The 13,695-nt window shown below is 33.2% G+C and overlaps 2 protein-coding genes across 7 annotated transcripts in view; both read right to left on the bottom strand.

The window, feature by feature from the left end:
* Positions 1-13,695, bottom strand: part of LOC120416326 (tyrosine-protein phosphatase Lar) — a 441,119-nt gene that overhangs the window by 380,599 nt on the left and 46,825 nt on the right. For all 6 annotated transcript variants that reach the window (XM_052708558.1, XM_052708557.1, XM_052708559.1 and 3 more), the window contains exon 2: positions 13,167-13,344. The gene's annotated coding sequence lies outside the window, so the exon portion shown is untranslated. The remainder of the gene's footprint in view (positions 1-13,166; positions 13,345-13,695) is intronic.
* LOC128092652 (uncharacterized) overlaps positions 1-13,695 on the bottom strand; it is a 35,547-nt gene that overhangs the window by 398 nt on the left and 21,454 nt on the right. The window lies entirely within an intron of this gene.

Here is a 13,695-nt window from a genome sequence, read left to right as displayed (position 1 = left end):
AAATTGTAGGACACTTGGACGGCTTGGGCAAACAATGCAAACATCGCGTTTTTATGATTGTGTTGAAATGGTATCCATTTTGCCTGCATGACTGGATAAGGCTATAATCCTGCTCTAAAAATCAAGCAAACTATCCTCTTTAACGGCAGTCTCTATTGCAAGCTACTGCTCGAACCTAGGAGTCCAAAGGCTTGAAAGGGGGAGAACACCCAAACCTCTTTTGTGCCAAGGAATTTTCCACCTAAGAATTCGAACTGATGGCCTTTGGATTGCGAGTCCAACCGCCGACCGGCGACTCCACACAGTAAAAAAAAATCGTGGTAATATTATAATATAACATTAAAGAAGTAATATCAACCTTCCAAAATAAAACGTTCCAAATTAACACAATTTTTTACTGTCACTACCGCATTATAATTATTTATATCCGAAATTTGCGTCTTCAAAGCAATAACATTGACATTTGTACCAAAATATAACCATTACCCTCAGCTGGGGTGAATCAGGACTATAGCAGAAATTATGATAGCAGTTCTTGGTTTATTTTAAATCAGTGCTTTTATTACGTTGTGTTGTGTTGTGTATAATTAACATGGCTTAAACAGCTGTCCCTATTCGCCCAATGTTTCCTATTTTGTAGTAGTAATGTCTTTCAGGTCTGAAGTCGAAATATACGTGAAAGAATGGGTCACAATATTAAAAAACTGCTGTTTATGGATATTAGCCAATTTTTCATTTATTTGGCCTAATGGCTATTTAGTTATTTTTTTAAATTCACAGGGCCTTAAAAACATTATTTTGAAAAAAATAAAAGTTTCAGGGGATTATTTAGCCAATAACGCACAAGTTCGCAAGATAAACTCAATTTTGGCAAAATGGTCTATTACTATTGTTTCGATGATGATCATTAGTTTTTAGAAAATCCTAATATAAATGATATAAATGCGAAAAAAACCTTTTTTTGGTACCGGTCACAGTAAAAAAAAATCATGATAATATAACATCTGGTAAGGGGTACATCTTTTATGTCAGAAAAAGATGTAAATTTAGCTCTGAAATGTGTCTTTTCTGGTGTAATGTAACATTTTCAGACTAAATTGAGGTAAAATCACATCATAAAAGAGGTAATATTAAACCTTCCAAATTTACAACAAAATTAACGGTGTAAATTAAAATTATCCTACTTTCACTTGTAAAATCGTGATTAAAATAAATATGAACGCAGTTGAATGTATTTTAATAGTTTTAAATTAACCCTCTACCGCCCAAATTTTTTTTTAAATTTTTTATTTTTCCCGTGTTTACAAGGTTATTTTGAGCAATTTTTGTTCTACGAAAAACTTTACTTCTCTTGTTTTATATTTTTCTTGTTTCATTTTTAGTATTTTAATTTGCATTTATCTTGTTTAGTTAATGTTTGTTTTTGGTAGTATTTGGCCTATTCTACCACCTCCTATCATTACATTTTGCCTATCTAATTTTTTCATGTTTTTATAGCCACTTTTTCAATTTTTTGCTTGTTTTTCACATTTTCTGCTATAATATGGCACCATTATCATTTAAATGGTAAATAAATGCGTAGAGGCATAGTCTGGGACACTAGAAAAATTACTGCATACTTCTTTTTACTTAAAATAAAGGAAAATTGGCAAAGTCACATAAAACAAGTAAAACTTCCAACCCATACATTTTCTAAAATTTTAAGAGTTCTTCTTTCCTATGCTTTTTAAAGATCAAAAATTGGTTGAAAAATAGATTTTTGACGATTTTTTAAATCGAAGCCCGTCTAAAGGCGTCTAATTTTTTGTGCTGATTTTGAAGGAGGGGCGACAAAAAATTCAAAAAAACATTTGAAACGGTTTTATCTGATTGGCATCACACATTTTTTTTTAATAAATTTCACAGAAATGTGACCAAATTTAAATTTGGATAAGTTATTACTGCGTTAACTTAAAAGTGAAGGTAATCTTTTTTAAAAAATAAAAATAAAAAAAAGTGTGATTTTGGAATGTTGAATATTACCATTTTTATGATGTAATATTACCTCGAATTAGACTGAAAAAGTGATATTACACCAGAAAAGTGGTAAAATAACAAATTTTCAAAGATAAAATTACCCATGATTACCATGATTTTTCTACCGTGTACGAAAAAAAAGATATTAATGAGTAGATGAAGGTTGTCAAAAATAAATGGGCATATTTTTAATTTTATTTTAAATTAAAGGTTAAAATTAAGTTTGAAGATGGAATTAAACCTTTCAAAAAACCAGAAATCGAGTAAATTCAAAAATATTTTAAATTTTTATGTTAAATAGTGTCATTGCCTACCATAAAACTTTTTTAAAGACAAAAGCACATTTTGGGTAAATCGAGTTTTTTTTTTGTTGTGAAAAGGTGATTTTTTTTTAAGAAATGTGCCTTTTTTCATAGACATCCCTTTTCAAGGTACAGATTCTAGAGAATTTAGATATTATTTTTTATGGAGAACTGTCGAATTTGTATGGAAACAAGTATGACTTAAAATGTTTTTTTGGTCCTAGAAGAGGTCCCTTAAAAAAATTGAAAAAAAAAACATAAATACTTGATGGGTATTTTTTTTTAGAATTGCTCATGTTCAAAACAATAAAAAGATAACTTTTGAGTCAATTTCAACATAAAATCGTAATTTTTGGAAAACTTTGAAAACACGGTTAACTTTCTTTTTTGTTGACAAAATGGATTTGGAATCAAAAAGTACTTATCTTTACAAGTTCCACTAAAAAAAATATACAGAAAAAATATGTTTATTGGAACTCACTAGGGTAACAAGGAAAAAAAAATTAAATATTGGAAATCTTTGACGAGATGCACTCTGGTTCGATTCTTTATGTAAATATAATTAACTCTGACAATTTTGAGCCCAAATCGGTTAAGGTTTAAGAGTCGCTAATGATCGTTGAGGTTTGTATGAGAAAGTTTGCTTAAATGTCTAAAACGTGATTTTTTGTAAATTTAGATCTTTTGTTAGGAGCAAGATAGGACCATACTATTTGTATCAGTTTTACAATGGGCAGAAAAATGAAGATTACAAAAATCAAATAAAAACATATTTCGGTTTTCCATTCAAATTCCCATACAAAATTGAAATGCGGGAAGCCAGGTCTGCTCAGATCTCTCCCAAATTTGAGGGAGTTATTTCGTGGCCTGTGAGTTGAGCCATGTTTGAGGATTGTGACCAGAAAGGCTGTTCTGCATATTGAGCCACCCTAATGGGTAGTTAACCAACACGCAAAAGTTTTCTGACAAGAATTAAAATAGCCATAAATAACCTGTCAATTCGGCTCAAACCGATTTCTCTCTTAAACCGCCCCCAACTTCAATCAGTTGCCTTATTTTCTGTTCAACGTTTAATCTGCGAACCATTTTTTCCAAGCTTCAAAATCCGCAACCATTTGTTCCGCCACAACTGATTTCTATCACGTGTGCGATTTCCAACATTTCGGCAAAAGTTTTCCTCACCCAATGAATTTATATTCATACCTTCTAGATGTGAGTCGGTGTGTGTGCGAGTTTGCGTTTCCATTGGGCTTATAAGTTCACAACTTTCCACTGACGAAAAAGTTAATTCCACAGCAGCGTTACAAAGTGGGATGTGGGGGGTCGTTTGCTAGGTTCGGTTGACCTCCACACATACACACACACCCACACATGTGCAAAGAACAAGGGATCTCTTGCTACTGGTATTGCTAATCCGAAAAGGTTCCTCGGAAGGTTTTCCCCGTTTCCGCTCGGTTGATTTTACATTAAACAAAACCGGAAAACTAGAATCCCATCAAAGCTGGACCGCAAAGTTAGGGGAGAGTGGGGGAGTTTGAGTTAAATTAATCTAAGTTTTTGTTTGAAACTGGTTTGCGTCTGGAAGAGTTGGGTAGTCTTAGCAAGAATCTCCTTCATATTTAGCTGAAAACTTATTGATTTTGATGATTTCATGTTTCAAGTTTGTAAAAAATATCTTATCATCATAAAATTTTGTTAAAACTCTAGTCTCCCGTGCCTCAGTTCTAGACAAAGTCTCCACACTGGGGTGAAAAAGGGCCATCTCCGGTAGGACACAGGTTGCGAACCTTGATTGTGGTTTTCCGCTGGGTTTCCGAAATTTGCTCTAATAAGATCATTATTTTGTATGCATATGACCGTGTTCGTGTTTTTGTACGCCTTCGTGTGTGTCTTTGTCAATTTTGTGTGATTTTCGAGAAAACCTTTTTCTGCACCAGAAAATTCACCTTTTTGGAGCACGGTGCCTTTCCTAGCATGACAACGGAGGTGGAGCGACGAGATTGGAATTAATTCTGTCATTTTGGCATAAATCTGATGAAACTCTCTGGCATCACAAGCGGCGGAAAGTCCTGTCCCGTTGGATGTTGTGGTGGTGGTGACGAGCTGGGAATAGGACAAGCTGCAGATGACAGGCAAAGCTTTGTGGTTGGTGATGGTCCGGTGGCTCGGTTCAGTCATCCAGTTGGGAGGGAGGGAGATTTTTTGGGTTGGGACAAGGGATCTCTTTTTTTTGCGATGAAAAGTTTTTTCAACTGAAACATCACTTTACGTTGCCGGGAAAGCATGTTAATGCTGGTTGGAATGTTGGGAAACATGCAAAGTTTGATGTTTTATGATTTCATAAGCGTTGATGTGAGCAATTTGGTAAAACTAGTTGTGATGCAAACATTTGCACAAAAGTTAATGGGAGATAACTGTTTTGAGAGTATGAACAATTCTATGGAAATTGTATATGATAGGGGATGCAAAGCTCTGGGCTATTTACCATTAAATTGGTATTTGATATTTTTTTTCTTCTAAATTAAAAATAAAATACAATTTGGAACAGAACAAAATTATGAAGGCCCCTGCAAAATCCTTAGTGTACAGAAAATCGGCAAATCAATATACCGTAAACCGGGGTGACTTTGATAGGATTTCAATTTGTTTTCAGAATATTTTCCAACAGGCATGGTTTTTTCTCAAGATTATTATTTTTAAAACATGTACTGGGGTAGACCACACAAAGTCCATGCACTATTTCGAAAAAAAAGTTTTTTCAATAATGTTTAGAAAAATAGTTACGTTAAAAATTCTTAGTTTTAATTCCAGGGTGACTTTGATAGTCATGTTTTTCTTGTTAAAATCATATTTAAGATGTTCAAACTTTATTTGTACGCTAAATGTACCATCACTAAAGTAGCTGATATAGTTTAAAAGCAAAAAAAATGATTATATTTAGTTAACTAAGTGTATAAGCTTTTTAGCAAAATACACATAAATTTTAGGTAAAATTGTTAAAAAGTTGGAATTTTGCCTGAAATTTGTTAAAACTAGTTTTGTTTGTAAAGTTATCGATTTATATTGCATTTTATACTGAATTCGAAGCACGAATCACAAGTTTTCACATTTTACATGAAATTTGTTCAACTGAAATTGTCTAAAAAATTTGGAGATTTTCTTTAATAGTGTTTCAAAAACACATATTATATATTATTTACAAACTTTTTTAACCTTCTCCTAGCGGAAAATTGTCCAAAGAATCCGAAAATGCATTCCGTTTTCCGATTCAAAATCATGTTCATTGACCGACCGGTAGACCGTTAAATTTCTTCAAATTGATTTGGAAGTCTATTTTTTATTTTTCAAAGATTAATCAAAATTGATTGGATTTTGATCAGCGGTAACTCTTAATTTTAAAGTATGCAGTTCTATGTCAGGGTCAATTCATGTTTTTTTTTATAATTTTTTTATCGTGATATTCTTTAGCAATTCTATTACAGTTGTAATATTTTACGACCTACTTCTTCGTCGGTAAATTTAAGTAAACAAAAAAAATATTCAATTCCATGTAACAAAAATATATTAAGGGTGAAAGTAAGAAATCATGAGAAAAATATGTATTATAATGGAAAAATTGTAATATCTAATAATTAGTTTGAACAATAAATCACCGTTTTGCCAATTTAATGTTTTGGTTAAAAAATTGTAAATTAGCAAATAAAAAGAATCGCGTTCTAAGGGGTAATTTTTGCCCCTGATCACGACTTTGATGTCCTTTTTTCCGATATTTTTCGACGGAGTGGAAGTTCGACTCCGTGCATTTGTTAAAATATGAGAAAGACATGTTTTACAATGTAAGCAGCTCGAATGGTAAACTGTCGGGACGCCCGATTATTTTTTTTAAATTTCTGACATTAAGTATTTTTATCGAAAAACTTTTAAAAACTAGATCCATTTTAAGTTAGTTAGTTAATGAAAGGCAAGTTTAATATTCTTGGTCATTTATAGATTTTTTTTATAATACAGCAAATTTCTACAAAATCGGACGATTTCGACCATTTTGGTTTTTTTTTGGCACAAACTTTTCCTTATGGTCTTCCCTATGACCAAAAGCAGCCATTTTGTGTCATTGGTTCACCCATACAACGAAAAAATAGGTTCACAGAAAAATAATCTAGCCGATTTTAAATTACATTTTTTTTAGAAAAACAATCCATATGATTAATTTTTTGATTTATTTATATATTTTAGGGGCAGGTTTGTTAAAATATCAAAATATCATCTCTCAGCAACTACAATTATCCCGCCTGAATATTCAAGCCTCAAATACAACTGCTCTTCTCTCCTCGTTGAAACTCTCAGCGCCGAATATAGCCGAACACGTTTTCGTGTTTACACACTCGCGATTGACATTTTCCTTTTCTCTCTCATTCCCGCTTCCACGATCATCCTACCGTAACAGCGTTTGACCACAAAAACCGCCACAAAACCAATTTCACAAACGCAGTTTAACGGGACGTCATGCGTGGTCGGCTCCTAATCGCCATCTCGCGTTCTCTCATTGCAGTTTTCGGAGAGATTGAGAGACTCAGCGGTGAGAGCGCATAGTCGAGGAAAAGGGGAGGAGTGATAGAGAGAGAGAATGGCAGCGCTGGGATTCACGAAACACAAGAAGAGATCTCACAAGCTATAGTGACGGCCGCTATACTCTCGGATGTCTTTGGTGCAGAGATAATCAATTGATAGCTTTTCTATCACTCATTTGCAACACTGTTTAGGGGAAAAAAACTGCAAACTTTTGAGCCATAGAGGAGCATGGAAAAAAAAATGCCGGCGAGTTATTATTTTTTATGTGCTTTGGTGGAAAAAAATAAATTTTAGGGAAATTTGTTTTGACTTAATTATTTAAAAACAAATTTGCAAAATCTGTTAAATCAAACTTTCTAAAAGAACTTTACAGACTTTTTGATAAAATGCACCGTGTTCAACATATAGCCACATTAATTTCAATTTAAACAGAAAAATCTAATTTTCCTTTTTTTTTAATATTGTCCATGATTGTCCATTCCAGTTAACATGCTATTTTAAAGTTTAGAAAATTGAAAAAAAAAATACTTAGAGATATTGAAGATTTAACCTCTAGTTGCTTAAATTCAGCGAATAAAAGATAAAAAAAAACTTTTTTAGCCTTTGCCAAAAAAAATTGCATTTTCTAATGCAAATATCTCAGCAACAAATGGTTCAATTTTTAATGTTGCAAAGTGAAACATTTGTGAAATTTTATGATCTTTTAGAAAAAAATATAATTAGAAATTGTTGGAATCAAGACTAACATTTCAAATGAGCGTAGCAGTGCGTGGCCGAAAGGTTACGCTGTCCGCTTTGTAAGCGGATGACTCTGGGTTCGATTCCCATCTGCTCCAACCTTCCATCGGATGAGGAAGTAAAATGTCGGTCCCGGCCTTGGTTGTTGTTAGGCCGTTAAGTCATTCCAGATGTAGGAGTCGTCTCCATGCCATAAGTAAAAACAACACACCAAACCAAGCCTACTCCGGTGGAATCGCTGACGGCGGTTGGACTCGCAATCCAAAGGTCGTCAGTTCAAACACTGGGGTGGAAGGTTCCTTGGAGTAGAAAGAGGTTTGGGTGCTCTCCCCATTCAAGCCTTCGTACTTCTAGGTTCGAGCAGAAACTTGCAATAGAGACCACAAAAGACCCGGGGATCGTTTATGTGTATGGTTTGTTGTTGTTTTGTATTTCAAATGAGCGTAATATTGAATTTTTAACTCTTTTGAATTATTTTTCTTGATTGCAAAAATTTTAATATTTTTTTTCGGAGAGATTTTAAAATTTAAATTATAATTTATAATATTGAAAATAGGACCATTAGTTTATGAGATATAAGTTCTGCACTGAAAAAATAAAAAAAGTACTAAATTCTAGAAAAATTGCCTCATTTCCTTATTAAGTAATTGGGTTTTTTGGATTACTAAATAAGGAAAGGAGGCAAATTTGTAGCATTTAGAAATTTTGTACTTTTTTTTATTTCAGTGTAGATAACAAAACGCTGTTCTTTTTCTTTTATTTGCTGTATTTCAGCAAACAGAGGTCCAACCTTCATCGTCTATTAGGTCATTTAATTGGGAAATTTTCTGAGGGTTGCGGTTTTTTGTCTCCTGAAACAAATAAAAAATTAACTTTTTGGGTTTCCAAAATATTCTGAGTTATGGAAATATAGTTTCCATTTCCAGTGAGTATTAAAACTTGAAAAATGACACTTTTATCAAATTCAAACTACTTTGTATTTTGAAACAAATTAATAATATATCATCATTATTCGTTAAATTGCTTGCTCCAGCACCGTTAACATTGCAAATTTATTGTAACGATCACCAATCTCACTGCAGCCCCTGCTCGTTCTAGAGAGCAAATCGTCACATATATCCTCACAATCCTTGCAATATATACATCTCAACCAACCGGCGGGATCCCGGAGATGACTTTGTTGTGATGTTTCTGCTACTCAAACAAATCTCGTTATTTATCTTGACTGTCTCATTTCCCACTGTTGTTTAAACTTTACCATCCAACAACACACAGCATGGGTGCTCTGCAGAAGGAGCAAAAGAAAAAAAGAGTGAAAGCTTTTCGGGGTGGTGGGTTGGAAGTGTATCATGTTCACCCCCACCCCTCTTTCCACCCACTTCTTTTTAAAGCAAAGCAAAGAAGCTCGAAAAGAAGACGGCTTCGTTTTATCCTTCCTATGCAGATCTCGCTTGATGACGGTCTGCACAATCCTCAATTCTGTCGTCTAAGCTTTTAGAAAAGAGGGAGTGTGTGTGTGTGTTTGCGTGTGTGTTGTGCTGTTTGAAAAGATGGCTCCTTTCAATGGGCCAAAACGGCTTTCTGAGCCGGAACGTTCCAAGGGAACAGATTTGCCATATTTATTTTTTAACCCTTCAAGGACATTTTTGAAATGAATTTATAAAAATCAAAGTTTCGACGTTTGCGACGACGACGCAAAGACGTTTGTTTAATTTCAAATAATTTGGTAAATTCTGGAGTTTTTTTTTTCAATAACTTCATGAATCACTCTTAAAATTACAATTACAATATAACTTAATCTAAAGTTTGGACCAGAAAGGGTTACCAAATGAGCACAGGACGACAAGACGGCGACGAAGGAAACTCCTCTGCCTCTGCAATCTCTCTGTCCTGGGTCTGGTATCGTGCCCGTCGTTGAAGACAGGCGTCGGAAAAATGAGGGGGCGTCGTCGGTAATCAAATTGAGATAAATTTCAAAACACGGGGGTGGGAAATCTTTTTATCAGCTTATTAAATTTACACTGAAACTTTAATATTAACGCGTCGTTTACAAATGTGGGGATTTGAGTGGGTGTGTGAGAGAGTAGGTAGAATTGCTGGTGTTAAAACGTACGTCAATTATGTTGTTTACCAAGAAATAAAAACGTGTTTGGGGTGGGTTTTCAGTTTAATTGAGTAGAAAGCTATTGACAGTAATTAGAAATGAGAATGAAATGAATTGTGCTGGGATAATTTTTCTATAAAAGGAATGTCATTAACAATAATTGCTTTTGTTAAGAAAAATGGAAAATAAATATATCGAATAAATTGAATTCATTTTTAAATAACCAGTTTACAATAATGTTTTTTACAGGATATTTCTGTTTTCAATTCCTTAGAGCAACATTTAGTTTGTTTGTTTACAAATGGCATGATAATTATTATCTCGCTTAGAAAAAAAAACAACATAGTTCAAAAGTATATTTGTTCTAAATTAAGCATGCAGATGCTATACAAAAAAGTACTTTTTTGCAATTCCGTCGTGAAACTTCTTACTTTTCCTGTCATTCTTGAACGACGAAATAGCCTACTTTTCTGTTCCAAAAATAACAGAATCGAATAGCAACACTTTTCAAAATAAATGCTGAAAAGTTCTACTTTTAAGCACTGAAATGGGTGCTGAAAAGTTGAACATTTCAGCACTTGTTTCGAAAAGTAACACTTTTCAACATTGTTTTGATTTGAACGATTTATTGACAAATACATGAAAATTTGACTTAAAATTTCACTCAATGGGTGTTTTTCGGAATTGCAAAAAATGTTGTATGGAACTCGTTGCAAAACTTGATTTTTTCAGCACTCGTCGTATTTATCCAACTCGGTGAACCTCGTTGGATAAATGTACGACTCGTGCTGAAAAAATCCTTTTTTTGCAACTTGTTGCATAAACTACTATTTCAACATGTAGTAGGTTGTTGCTTTCCAATTTTTTAATTTCGATACTCATTAACACGTTGCTTCTCTTGGCTGTGTTCCCAAATTACCAAAAATATCTTCCAAATACCCATTTTTTATACACTGAAAAAAAATATGTGAATTTACTCGACACGGAAAAAATGAATCACATGTAAACTCAGTTGATGTAAACTTAAGATTCGACGTAAACGGTTGAATCACACAAAAAACATGTTTTTTACGTATAATTTGTTGCAAATTTACATGAAATTGCATTTTAATTTAAATGTTTAACACCTAAACTTCCAAGCTCGAGAAAAAGGGAGAATTTGCATGGAAATTTCGCCTTTTTCTCAAGCTTGGGAGTTTAGGTGTTAATGTCGTGCAAAAGTGTTACATCATAAATGATGTAACATTCGGAAATATGTTTTTTGTGAACCGTAAACCGAGGTGACTTTGATAGGATTTCAATTTGTTTTTGGAATATTTTCCAACAGGTAAGGTTTATCTCAAGATTATTATTTTTAAAACATGTACTGGGGTAGGCCACACAAAGTCCATGAACTATTTTGGAAAAAAAGTTTTTTCAATAGTGTATAGAAAAATAGTTACGTTAAAAATTCTTAGTTTAAATTCCGGGGTGACTTTGAAGTCATAGTTCAATTTTTCTTGTTAAAATCATATTTAAGATGTTCAAACTTTATTTGTACGTTAAATGTACCATCACTAAAGTAGCTGATATAGCTTTGAAGAAAAAAATCAATGTTTATATTTAGTTAACTAAGTATATAAGCTTTTAAACAAAATACATAAAAATTTTAGGTAAAATTGTTAAAAAGTCAGGATTTTGCCTGTTATAAGTTAAAACTAGTTTTGTTCATAAAGTTATCGATTTATTATTGCATTTTACAATCCGAATCACAAGTTTTCACATTTTGCATTAAATTTGTTCAACTGAAATTGCCTATAAATTTGAAGATTTTTTTTAAATTGTGTTTTAAAAACACATATTATTTATTATTAACAAATTTATTTAACCTTCTCCTAGTGGAAAATGGTCCAAGGAATCCGAAAATGCAATCCGTTTTCCCATTCAAAATCATGTTCATTGAGAAAATCATGACACTTTGAGAAGTTTAAAATGATGACTTTCATCATTATTTTCTTAATTATAGTTAACTAACTTTTTAAACTTTTCAAAATTTTATGAAAAGTTCTTCTTGAGGTACTTTGAACACTTCTCTGCCACAGTCAGTATGATACTAAACCATTCCGTAAGTATTTTAATTGTACTCTTCATTTTGCGGAAAAATCGCGAACTTATCAAAGTCACCTTGTTTTACGGTATGTAATCTGTCTATCTGTCGCTTATTTTCATTCTACCATAATTTTGCTAGCATTATACCACAGAAAACAAGGCAGTGTTTCCAGATCTTCATAGGAAATGTTTTATCGGGAAAATCTCGCCTTCAAATATTTCATAAATCATACTAAAATTAATTGTTTCATTACAAGGTGGCCAACAGATCAATTTCAGAACTCATTGTATAGATTTTTCAATAACCTGTCTTAATATTTATAGCAAGACGGTTCCGCAAGTCATCATAATTTGCAACTTCAACTAAAATTTTAATTAGTTTAAAATTGCCTTATCTTCATACAGTTCTTTGAAAAAGACTGTCAAATTCATTTTCTGCGGTCATATTTTGATTCGTTGTAAAATTCATGTTCCTATAATAATAATTTTCATTTTTTTTTTGTAGCTTAAATAAGGGAAATAAAAAAAGTAATACAAAATTATATTACCTATAAGCCACAAAAAGGAAAATATTTTTTTCCCAAAAAATCCGGTGCAACATTCAAATTGCTAAAACTCACGACACTAACAAAATCTAAACACATAAAATAAAAACCACACCAAAACTGATCCGGAGCCTTTGGTACGGTATGTCCACGCATCCTTCCTCCTCTGTAGTTAAATTTGATCCGTTCACAGGATCCTCTCTGCGGTTAACTTAACGCAGATTATCTTATATCAGGTTTGAAAAAAAAAATCATCGGAATTACAATTGGTGCCTTCAACATTCTCCTGAAATCATTAAATTTCCAACATTTCATAGTACATTGACCGCACTCTTCCCCATACACTGTAGCCAACTTCCGATCCATAAGTGTTCATCAAATCTTTTCTCATTATTTCCAGACAAAACACATCCTTCCACCGCGTCCTCCTCACGTCCCATTTTTGAAAGAGGGGTTAAAATCCTCAAATGAGCAAAAAAAAAAGAATATGAAGAATGGAAAGGAAAAATGCCTTTCGCCAAGGATAATGGTGATCCTCCGGCGGAAGAATGCCAGAAAGAACACAACGACTGAGGCGGCTTTTCCCCGGCAAAATCTTCAACAAAGAATGACTCGAGCAACTATCCATCTCAAAAGGATTCAACGCCAAGAATTATGACCCTTGCCGTGAAGCAAACGACCTTCCGAAGACGACGCACGGTTGAGAGTGAGTGAGTGTGCGTAAGGGTCCTTTCCCCCTTTGACGTTTGCTACCCCTAAATGACAAAAAGAAGAAAGAAGGAAAAAAAGAGTCATGATACTCACTCGTTTGCGCGACGACAGTCAGGAATCTTGTTATGATTATTTACTCAGCGTGTGTGAGGGCAAAGACAAACACTCTCTCTTTTCAGCTACTGACGGCTCGGCAGCGACGCAAGCATGGCTGTGTGTGTGTTTAGTTTGTTGTTTGTATGTGTACGGCACTCAGTGAAGACGTTTTGATCTGTAACGAAATGGAAAAGAGAAGAAGAAAAAGTTGTAATAAATACATATAAAAGAAGAAGAGTGAGGCGGCTCTAAAATAAATAAATATAAATTGCCGTAATATTTTGAAACTGATTCTAAGCAAACAGTCTTTGGATATCGTATGAGTGAAGAATATCACCGCCCAGAATATAGGAACATGAAAAAATTGTTTTGATTCAAATGTTGGTTGAACCATTAAGTTTTTAAATAATAATATTTTATTTTTTGTTTTAGTAAGCTTTATTAATAACATTTATTGCTTTACTACTTTTGGATCTGTCTTGCTAATACTTCAATTCATAAAAATAACAATAAAACGTAGACACTT

The sequence above is a fragment of the Culex pipiens genome, chromosome 2, assembly GCF_016801865.2.
Source record: "Culex pipiens pallens isolate TS chromosome 2, TS_CPP_V2, whole genome shotgun sequence".
Classification (NCBI taxonomy): Eukaryota; Metazoa; Arthropoda; class Insecta; order Diptera; family Culicidae; genus Culex; species Culex pipiens.
This window is presented reverse-complemented; position numbering and strand designations above follow the sequence as displayed.